The sequence below is a fragment of the Oncorhynchus clarkii genome, chromosome 20, assembly GCF_045791955.1.
Source record: "Oncorhynchus clarkii lewisi isolate Uvic-CL-2024 chromosome 20, UVic_Ocla_1.0, whole genome shotgun sequence".
Lineage (NCBI taxonomy): Eukaryota > Metazoa > Chordata > Actinopteri > Salmoniformes > Salmonidae > Oncorhynchus > Oncorhynchus clarkii.
The window spans coordinates 49982839-49994085 of record NC_092166.1 but is presented as its reverse complement, the minus strand read 5'-3'; positions in this window follow the sequence as shown (position 1 = coordinate 49994085).

Here is an 11247-nt window from a genome sequence, read left to right as displayed (position 1 = left end):
GCAACAGTGGACAGACATAGGAACATGGTAAAGGTTAACCAAAATGTGCATTTTTAAAGTATGGACTGCATGGAAGGAGCCAGAACTGGAATCTGCTCTCAAATCCGTGGATGAAATCATTGTGGAGTTGAGGTACCTGGAAAGATTTTATATGCTTTACATAATCTCCAGTTTAGATATAATTTTCTGTAGGCCTAAATAACCTTAGTGAGCCTTTAAAAATAGCAATTTTAAAATGATGCACAAGAGTGCATTTACGATTTTAATCCACTAGAGAGAGATGTAGATCTATTCAAGATCGAGTCAATGTGATGGAATGGATACCACATCTGCACTCCTCGGTTTTGACACAGAATGATTCATAATTCAACTTCAGATAACAATGGGCAATTTAAACACTTTTGGAAATTTCACTTATTTGTGTAAGAGGTTTATAGTATAAAAAAACATGCATAAATGTTTTCAGTTTCACTATTCAGACGCAAATAACATAACAAGTAGGCTTTAAAGGCAAACAAAGTGAATGATTCAGTATTAAAACTAAATGCACAGGCACCACAAATGTACACAGCTTCATTAGTTTATCATACACAACAGATACAATGGAGATGAACACTATTAGATGGGATCAGGGGCATTGTTCCCCCATTATTTTATGTTTATGTGGGGTCTCTGCATCAGGCTCTATCTTTGCCGTGATGATGTCACTATTTACTCCTTTATTAGCTGTCAACTTGACCTCTCTCTCTTTTTCTCTGGGGAGAGCAGGGGACCTTGGGAACAACAGGCACTTCTTCCGGTTGGATCTGTAGCAAGTCGATATGTCAACCATTACTCCGTTCCAACTCACTGTGCTTTGGATGTGGAACAAGACTATCTGTTTACAGAGACGTTTCATGGCCAGGAGCATGGATAATGGAGGAGCCACTGTTTCACAACCCACCTATCGGGACCAGAGTGGTGACCTCTGCCAGCTTGCTGGCCAGGCTTGTGAGAGCAGGGCTCATTGTGACCTCTAAGAAATGGCTGGGTGGAAAATCTGCCGGCGACATGGCTTCCTCCATAAAGTCCACCAGGCTGCTGCAGCAGGTGGTTTAATGGGTATTTTCTGCACTACAAGGCTCGTTCAGAGAGCTGCTGAGGAGTAGGCAGAGACTGATGGCTCCAAAGAGGTGACATTTTACATGCTCCTAACCAACTATGCTATTTTGTTATTTTTTTAAGCATTGTTTGTAATTTATTTTTTAAATTATTTTGTACATAAAGTTGTTGCTACCATCTTTTATGACAGGAAAAAACTGCGCATGAGGACAAAGATTGTACTTTTTGGAGAAATGTCCTCTGGTCTGATGAAACAAAAATAGAGCTGTTTGGCCATAATGACCAAACTAATATGTTTGGAGGAAAAAGTAGGAGGCTTGCAAGCCACATCATCATGTTGTGGGGGTGCTTTGCTGCAGGAGGGACTGATGCACTTCACAAAATAGATGGCATCATGATGGAGGGAAATTATGTGGATATAGTGAAGCAACATCTCAAGACATCAGTCAGGAAGTTAAAGCTTGGTCACAAAGGGATCTTCCAAATGGACAATGACCCCAAGCATACTTCCAAAGTTGTGGCAAAATGGCTTAAGGACAACAACGTATTGGAGGTATTGGAGTGGCCATCACAAAGCCCTGACCTCAATCCCATAGAAAATGTGTGGGCAGAACTGAAAAAGCGTGTGCAAGGAGGCCTATAAACCTGACTCAGTTAAACCCACTCTGTCAGGAGGAATGGTCCAAAATTCACCCAACTTATTTTGGGAAGCTTATGGAAGGCTACCCAAAATGTTTTACCCAAGTTAAACAATTTAAAGGCAATGCTACAAAATACACTCATTTAGTATGTAAACTTCTGACCCACTTGGAATGTGATGAAAGAAATAAAAGCTGAAATAAATCATTCTCTCTACTATTATTCTGACATTTCACATTCTTAAAATAAAGTGATAATTGACATAAGACAGGGATTTTTTACTTGGATTGTGAAAAACTGAGTTTAAATGTATTTGGCTAAGGTGTATGTAAACTTCCGACTTCAACTATATATAATAGGCGGTGTCAGAGGAAAGCCCATAAAAGGTCAGTCACCCAAGTCATAGACAGTTTTCTCTGCTACCGCACGGCAAGTGGTACCGGAGCGCCAAGTCTAGGACCAAAAGGCTCCTTAACAGCTTCTACCCCCAAGCCAATCAAATGCTGAACAATTAATCAAATGGCCACCGGACTATTTACCTTGACCCCTCCCCTCCATTTGTTTTGTACATTGCTGCTACTCACTGTTTATTATCTATATATAGTCACTTCACCTCTACCTACATGTACAAATTACCTCAAGTAACATGTACCCCCGCACACTGACTCGGTTTCGTTACCCCCTGTATATAGCCTCGTTATTATTATTTTATTGTGTTACCTTTTCAAATTTTTTACTTTAGTTTTTTGGTAAATATTTTCTTAACTCTTTTTGAACTGTATTGTAGTTTAAAACCTGTTGTGACTAGGGGGCAGCAGTATTTTCATTTTTGGAAAAAAAACTTTTTGCCAGGACAAGATGCTAGAATATGCATATAATTGACAGCGTAGGATAGAAAACACTCTAAAGTTTCCAAAACTGTAAGAATATTGTCTGTGAGTATAACAGAACTGATATTGCAGGCGAAAATATTGCCTGAGAAAAATCCAATCCGGAAGTGCCTCATGTTTTGAAAGCGCTGCGTTCCAATGCGTCCCTATTGAGCAGTGAATGGGCTATCAACCAGATTACTCCTTCTCCGTATTCCCGAAGGTGTCTACAGCATTGTGACGTAGTTTTACGCATTTATGTTGAAGAATACCCGTAAGCGGCTACATTGCGCAAGTGGTCACCTGATGGCTCCCAGAGTGACTCTCGCATAAAATACAGAGGTAGCCATTACTCCAATCGGTCCTACTGAAAAACGAATTGTCCCCATGGATATATTATCGGATAGATATTTGAAAAACACCTTGAGGATTGATTATAAACAATGTTTGCCATGTTTCTGTCGATATTATGGAGCTAATTTTGAATATTTTTCGCGGTTTTCGTGACTGCAATTTCCGGGCAATTTCTCAGCCAAACGTGAAGAACAAAAGGAGCTATTTCGCCTACAAAAATAATATTTTTGGATAAAAGGAACATTTGCAATCTAACTGGGAGTCTCGTGAGTAAAAACATCTGAAGCTCATCAAAGGTAAACAATTTAATTTGATTGCTTTTCTGATTTCCGTGACCAAGTTACCTGCTGCTAGCTGGACAAAATGCTATGCTAGGCTATCGATAAACATACACAAATGCTGGTCTAGCTTTGGCTGTAAAGCATATTTTGAAAATCTGAGATGACAGGGTGATTAACAAAAGGCTAAGCTGTGTCTCAATATATTTCATTTGTGATTTTCATGAATAGGAATATTTTCTAGGAATATTTATGTCCGTTGCGTTATGCTAATTAGTGTCAGGCGATGATTACACTCCCGCATGCGGGATGGGGAGTCATTAGATGTCAAGGGCTTGTAAATTACCATTTCACGTTAAGGTCTACACTTGTTGTATTCGGCGCATGTGACAAATACATTTTGATTTGATTTTGACTGAATTGTCAAACCCCGAATTACACTGACCTACCTACCTCCTTTCACCATACAGCGTTGAAGACCAGGAAACATGAGTGGTGTACAGCTCCATACCTCAGTGCTCTTAGCTAGCTCGGCAAGTAGCCTTCCCGTCAACTCTGAGCCGTCCGCATGGTCCTGAAACCAGCCTACTAATCACACTAAAATTAATTTGCCTCCTAATCGGGATTGGATTGTTTTTAGTAGCCAGTAAATTAATTAGAGAGCAGAGCTTTTTGTTCACCTGAAAAAAGTGCAGTAATTTAGAAATTACTGCACTCTCACAAATACGCTTTGTCTCCACATGGATGTCTCTTCTCCCTCTCACACCATTTTTTCAGTTTGCTCTCCAAAATGGTTGTCACTAGTTCAAACAGCCACAAAGTCATAATTATAGTTAAACCCTGCCCAATTCTACAATTTCTTCTTCAAATCTGATTTTAATCCTAACCTTAAACACACTGCTAGCTTTATGCATAATCCTAACCTTAAATTAAAACCAAAAAGCATTTTTGTTGTTGCCAGTTTTTACTTTGTGGCTGTGAAATCTAGTGGAAACCCTCCAAACCCTGCTGACTATCATCACAGATTATCCATTATATTGACCAGATACTAGTGACTGCTCTAACAATGAAAATAATGGGAAGGCAGTTGGCTATATCGTAAAAAAAAAACATTTAAACCAAAATTTGCTTTTTGGCTTTAAGGTTAGACATAAAGGTTGGCAGTGTGGTTAAGGTTAGGTTTAGAATCACATTTTAAGAAGATTAATTGTAAAAATAGAAAGGGTTTATGAATTTGTGGCTGTGGTTACTACGTAGTGACGATCAGGCACTCCGATATAAAATGTTTTTTCTCAAAGTTGCCTGGGATGTTACGTGTCCTACTAATATCAGTATACTCATAACAACCTAATCATTACAAAACTTATATTCAATCAAATTAGCCACACTTAGAAAATAAGGCATACGCTTTTTTGTTAACCAAATTTGACACTCATTGACCAAAAACTCTTCGCTTGGTGAGCGAATAAAAAAAACACCACCTGCTGGAGAAGACGGATTTTGGTGTAAGTTATCCCTCTCGCTTCGCCTCGTCCTCTCTGCCATAATTTTAGAACAGGGGAAAATTCTAGCCAATGAACATACCCTGTAGCAGCAGTCTACTTGGTCAGGCTCTCTTACCGGAATTTTGACCACCGAAGATGAAAGTGGTCGGTGAAAGGTGAACAATCGCTGACAATAAAGAGGTAAGTTCGATTGCGTTTAAGTAGAGAAACCAACCAACTAGCTAGCTAGCTAATCAACTATGATTTAAATGTTGAAATTGAAGTTGGTAGATATTTATTAAAGCAGGCTATTGATTAGGCAAGCTAGGTTAACGTCAGCTAGCTAGGAAGCTAACTAGGTAACGTTTAACTGGATAAAACCTGTGGTTTAACCAAAGATGGTTTTGTTTGCTATACCGTCTTTGGTTTAACTAAGAGCATTATAGCTAAGTCAACAAGGGCTTTAGTAGAGGAAGAGGACTTGGAAGACCAGCATGAGAAAGAGTGGCAGAGGAAGGGGGAGGTATTGTGAAAATAGACAGGGAAGGCAGTCACTGTGGAAGAGGGCCGTGGTTGAGGAGGGGGAGCCAAGAGAGGTTAGGCTCTGAACCAAATAATAGCCAATATTGTAACCTGGTAACTGCATACTTTGAGATAGTCATATTGAAATACAGATTTGATCCCTTTTACTGTGTCAGTTTTTGTGCAGTATTTTGTGTATGCCAGTGACCCAAAATCTCAAATAATCTATTTTAAATTCAGGCTGTAGCACAACAAAATGTGGATAAAGTCAAGGGGTGGGACTACTCTCTGAAGGCACTGTAAGCTGAAGGGGGTAACTGGGTCTCCGGTATCCTATTATTTCCTATTCTGATGCACTGATGACAGATTTCCCCTAACAGGGTGGCAATACCCTGGCAATGGAAACCCTGGAGAACAGAGCTCCATTAGGGAACAGCAGGAGATACCTCAGAAATGACACGACCAGCCTGTGGCCCTTGACACCAAATCCCAACTGCAACAATGAGTCATCCCCCTGTGGCCACTTGCATTAGCGTGTGTATCATACTGCAGGGTGTGTATTGTAAGTCTCTAGACCCACCTGCAAAGGTCTACATGACTGTATAACAATCTATACACTAAATATATACAGAGATTTATACAGAGAATTACAGGGATATGCCAAAAATATAGAGCCTTTACTTATAAAGATTTTGCATTTTGTTTTTGTGGAGTGCATTCTATATAGTATTTATAACATGCATAAAACGTATGCTGTAAGTTATTCTGTAAAATACAAATCACCTTTACCTATAATAATCACATTGTAATAAGAATGCTATATTTCTAAACCGTATTAGAAAATACATTTACATTATGCCGTGCAATATACTGTATATTTTGATATTTATTGCTCTCTTAGAAAAGTTTGATATAGAATGAGGCTTACAGAAGCTTGGTGAACATGAGAAGGTACCCCCTGAGATAGATGTCTTGAAACTCTATATTTGATAGGACTGGCTCCAAAAGCACTGCAGAAATGAATTAAAGGCTAAATTAACTTGACATGCTCTGGTGTATACGTCTACCCACATAGTGGCTATACCGTGTATGCCTGTGTAACTTTGAACTGTATATATATATATTTTTTATTTATTTCACCTTTATTTAACCAGGTAGGCTAGTTGAGAACAAGTTCTCATTTACAACTGAGATCTGGCCAAGATAAAGCAAAGCAGTGTGACACAGACAACAACAACAGAGTTACACATGGAGTAAACAATAAACAAGCCAATAACACAAACAAGTCAATGACACAGTAGAAAAAAAAGAAAGTCTATATATACAGTGTGTGCAAAAGGCATGAGGAGGTAGGCAATAAATAGGCCATAGGAGCGAAAAATTACAATTTAGCAGATTAACACTGGAGTGAGAAATGAGCAGATGATGGTGTGTAAGTAGAGATATTGGTGTGCGAAAGAGCAGAAAAGTATATAAAATAAAAACAGTATGGGGATGAGGTAGGTAGACTGGGTGGGCTATTTACAGATCGACTATGTACAGCTGCAGATATCGGTTAGCTGCTCAGATAGCTGATGTTTAAAGTTGGTGAGGGAAATAAAAGTCTCCAACTTCAGCGATTTTTGCAATTTGTTCCAGTCACTGGCAGCAGAGAACTGGAAGGAAAGGTGACCAAATGAGGTGTTGGCTTTGGGGATGATCAGTGAGATATACCTGCTGGAACGTGTGCTACGGGTGGGTGTTGTTATCGTGACCAGTGAACTGAGATAAGGCGGAGCTTTACCTAGCATAGACTTATAGATGACCTGGAGCCAGTGGGTCTGGTGACAAATATGTAGCGAGGGCCAGCCGACTAGAGCATACAGGTCGCAGTGGTGGGTGGTATAAGGTGATTTGGTAACAAAACGGATGGCACTGTGATAGACTGCATCCAGCCATTGTTGCAACCCCTATTACCAGCCTGTTCAACCTCTTTTTTTATCGTCCGAGATCCCTATCTGTTCTTAGTTCTGCATTTTTTGAACGGGGCATGCTTATCTAAGTTGGTGAGGAAACGACTTTTAAAGAATGACCAGGCATCCTCGACTGACAGGATGAGGTCAATATCCTTCCAGGATACCCGGGCCAGGTCGATTAGAAAGACCTGCTCGCAGAAGTGTTTTAGGGAGCGTTTGACAGTGATGAGGGGTGGTCGTTAGACCGCAGAACCATTGCGGATACAGGCAATGAGGCAGTGATCGCTGAGATCCTGATTGAAAACAGCAGAGGTGTATTTGGAGGGCAAGTTGGTCAGGATAATGTCTATGAGCGTGCCCATGTCTACAGATTTAGGGTTGTACCTGGTGTGTTCCTTGATGATTTGTGTGAGATTGAGGGCATTTAGCTTAGATTGTAGGACTGCCGGGGTGTTAAGCATATCCCAGTTTAGGTCACCTAACAAAACAAACTCTGAAGCTAGATGGGGGGCGATCAATTTACAAATGGTGTCCAGGGCACAGCTGGGAGCAGAGGGGGGAACGATAGCAGGCGGCAACAGTGAGAGACTTATTTCTGGAGAGATTAATTTTTAAAATTAGAAGTTCGAACTGTTTGGGTATAGACCTGGAAAGTATGACAGAACTTTGCAGGCTATCTCTGCAGTAGATTGCAACTTCTCCACCTTTGTATCTTGATGGAACATTTTGTAGTTGGGTATGGAAATCTCAGAAATTTTGGTCTTTTGGCCTTCCTAAGCCAGGATTCAGACACGGCAAGGACATCAGGGTTGGTGGAGTGTGCTAAAGCAGTGAGTAAAACAAACTTAGGGAGCAGGCTTCTGATGTTGACATGCATGAAACCAAAGGCTATCAAAACTGGTCGCCTAGAGCGTTGGGGACAAAGAATAAAAGGAGCAGATCTATGGGCGTGGTAGAATAGATTCAGGGCATAATGTGCAGACAGGGGTATGGTGGGGTGCGGGTACAGCGGAGGTAAGCCCAGGCACTGAGTGTAAGAGTTTTCCTGTGGTGAAGGAGAGGCGGACCAAAATGCGGCGTGGTGGTTATTCATGTTTTTAATAAAGACGACTATACATGAACAGACTAAACAAAACAAAACAAGAAAAGTGAAAACCTAAACAGTCCTATCTGGTGCAAACACAGAGACAGGAACAATCACCCACAAACACACAGTGAAACCCAGGCTACCTAAATATGGTTCCCAATCAGAGACAATGACTAACACCTGCCTCTGATTGAGAACCATATCAGGCCAGACATAGAAATGGACAAACAAGACATCCAACATAGAATGCCCACTCAGATCACACCCTGACCAACCAAAACATAGAAACATACAAAGCAAACTATGGTCAGGGTGTGACACTGAGTGATGATAAGAGAGGTTGTATCTCTGGACATGCTGGTTATAATGGGTGATGTCATCGCATGTGTGGGAGTTGGGACAAAGGAGGTATCAGAGGTATGATTAGTGGAACTAGGGGCTCCATTGTAAGCTAAAACAATGATAACTAACCTAAACAACAGTATAGAAGGCATATTGACATTTGAGAGAGACATACAGCGAGGCATAAAGTAATCACAGTTGTTGATTCGGAGAACTAGCTAAGACAACAACGGGTGAGACAACAACAGCTAATCAGCTAAAACAACAACAGGTAAAATGGCGATGAATGGGCAGAGAGGGTCGGTTAACTACACACAGAGCCTGAGTTCACGGCTGGGGCTGACAGATGAACAAAATATAAACAGAATGGAGTACTGTAATTAATGGACAGTCCAGCAGGCATCAGCTATGTAGCCAAGTGATCATAGGGTCCAGGGGGAAGCAAAAGATGGAACAGGGAAGCCGCGGAGTAGTCACTACTACGCTAGCACGTGGGCGACACGGCGATTAAAGTTAGTAGCCCGGGGCTAGTAGAAGCGTCTGCTCCGACTATCGACGGAGGTTGAAGGCACAGCGGATTAAGTATTTGTCGGCAGATCAGTCGTGGTGGTACGGCGGGGCGCAGTGTCGACAAAGGATCCAAGCCAGATGGCGAAAGAGGTATTGTAGTTGTAGTAATTTAGTTTGCTAGCCGGGAGATGCGCCCGGCTCACGGCTAACTGGTGCTAGCTTCGGGCCAAAGGCGTTAGCCACTATAGCCACTCGGTAGCAGCGGTGATCCGGTGCCAAGGTCCAGAGCTTACGGCAAGGTTCAGGTGGAGTAGTGGGTTCTAGCCGTGTTTGGGTGGAGTCCGGGTGAACTGAGTAGGCCGGGAGGTGGGACTCAGGGATAGCTTCGGTACTGGGTAACTCGGTGGGTGCTAGCTAGCTGTGAAGATCAGGAGTAATGGTCCAGGGATTACGGCAGGAATCCGGCGTTGTAGTGGAGAGAAAGTCCGATACTGGTTGGCTGGCGAGTATTATCCAGGCAAAAAAAAAAGGGCTGGTATCTGTGCAGAAGGTAAAGACCGCTAGCAGTGGCTAACAATGACTAAATAGCTTGTAGCTAATGGTGGTTCTTGCTATAAGGTCTAAAAATTAAAAATAATTGCGGTTCCGTATCACATTGGGTGAGGTGGGTTACCGGAAGCTATAATTGAATTAAAATGGAAAAGAGATTGAAAATAAAATCAAAATATATACAAAAAAAGAAGAAAAATACAAAAGTACACAAGAGGACGAACAAAACACGTCTGCACTGCTACGCCATCTTGGATCTGATCCAAGATGGCGTAGAGGTACAGAAGTTAATTACTGGAACTTCACATACAGTTTCAAAGAAGTGTGAAACAGTGCAGAATAAGGCATATGTGCAAGGCAAAAAATGCATTGCATAATTAATTTATAATTATCAAGGCACAAGGCGAAACAATGTTTATTAATCCAAAGGGGTAGGTAAGAGAATGGTCATGGACAGGCAAAAAGGTCAAAACCAGATCAGAGTCCTGGAGGTACAGAGTGGCTGGTGGTCAAGGAAGGCAGAATGGTCAGGCAGGTGGGTCCAAAGTCCAGAAACAGGCAAGGGTCAAACCCGGGAGGACTAGAAAAAGGAGAATGCAAAAAGCATGTAGAATGGGAAAAATGCTGGTTGACTTAGAAACATACAAGACGAACTGGCATAGAGAGACAGGAAACACAGGGATAAATACACTGGGGAAAATAAGCAACATCTGGAGGGGATGGAGACAATCACAGGAACAGGTGAAAAAATTGATTTTTCCACCCTGAAAAAACCCTGGTCCTATCTTGAATTGAGCCAAATTGAAATAACTACAGTATATTAGTATTTTTCATATCTACAGGGCACAAGGAGAGCAAAGCAAACTCAAAGAGTTTCTGACCACAAGTTGATACCATAGTCGAAAATCACGACAGACAGGCTGTCCATTCTAAATAACTAAACACATTACTATACTGAACCACTATGCAGACAAATTATAACAATGCTTGTAAACTTGTAAACCAACCAAAATGTACAATACCTTGTCAGGTCTGTTTCAGAGGAATGTGGTCTAGACTTTTCTTCTTCACTTGGTCTCTTTCTAGTCTCTTCCTCACTCGAGACTCCCCAGTGAGGGATGGTGAGGGTGAATGGCAGCTCCTCAAAGCTCCAAAGCTTGAGCTTTGAGGTTCAGTGATAAACAGGGGCGGAGGTTGGGAGGGGGTAGACGTAAGAGGGTTGTTAGGGGGTTAAGTGGTTTGGGAAGGGGTTCTGGGTGACATATGACCTCATGTTCATGGTTATCAAGGCACATTCCTCTGCCCCAGCCTCACATGCTGAAGTGCTTTCTGGTGGACAAAGGAAGAAGAGTAGCTGATTCTGAAGAGCAAAGTGCACATATCTTCGAACTGTGGCCAGTGAAAACAGAGAATAATATTGACATGTGGTTGCATGCTATAAACATACTGCAGCCACATTTACAATGCATGCAGACATTTTGACTACCTGTACTCTCTGACTGAACAGTAGAGTAGGTAGAAGAGAAAGCTGATACATAAGTAGAGGACATATTAAGA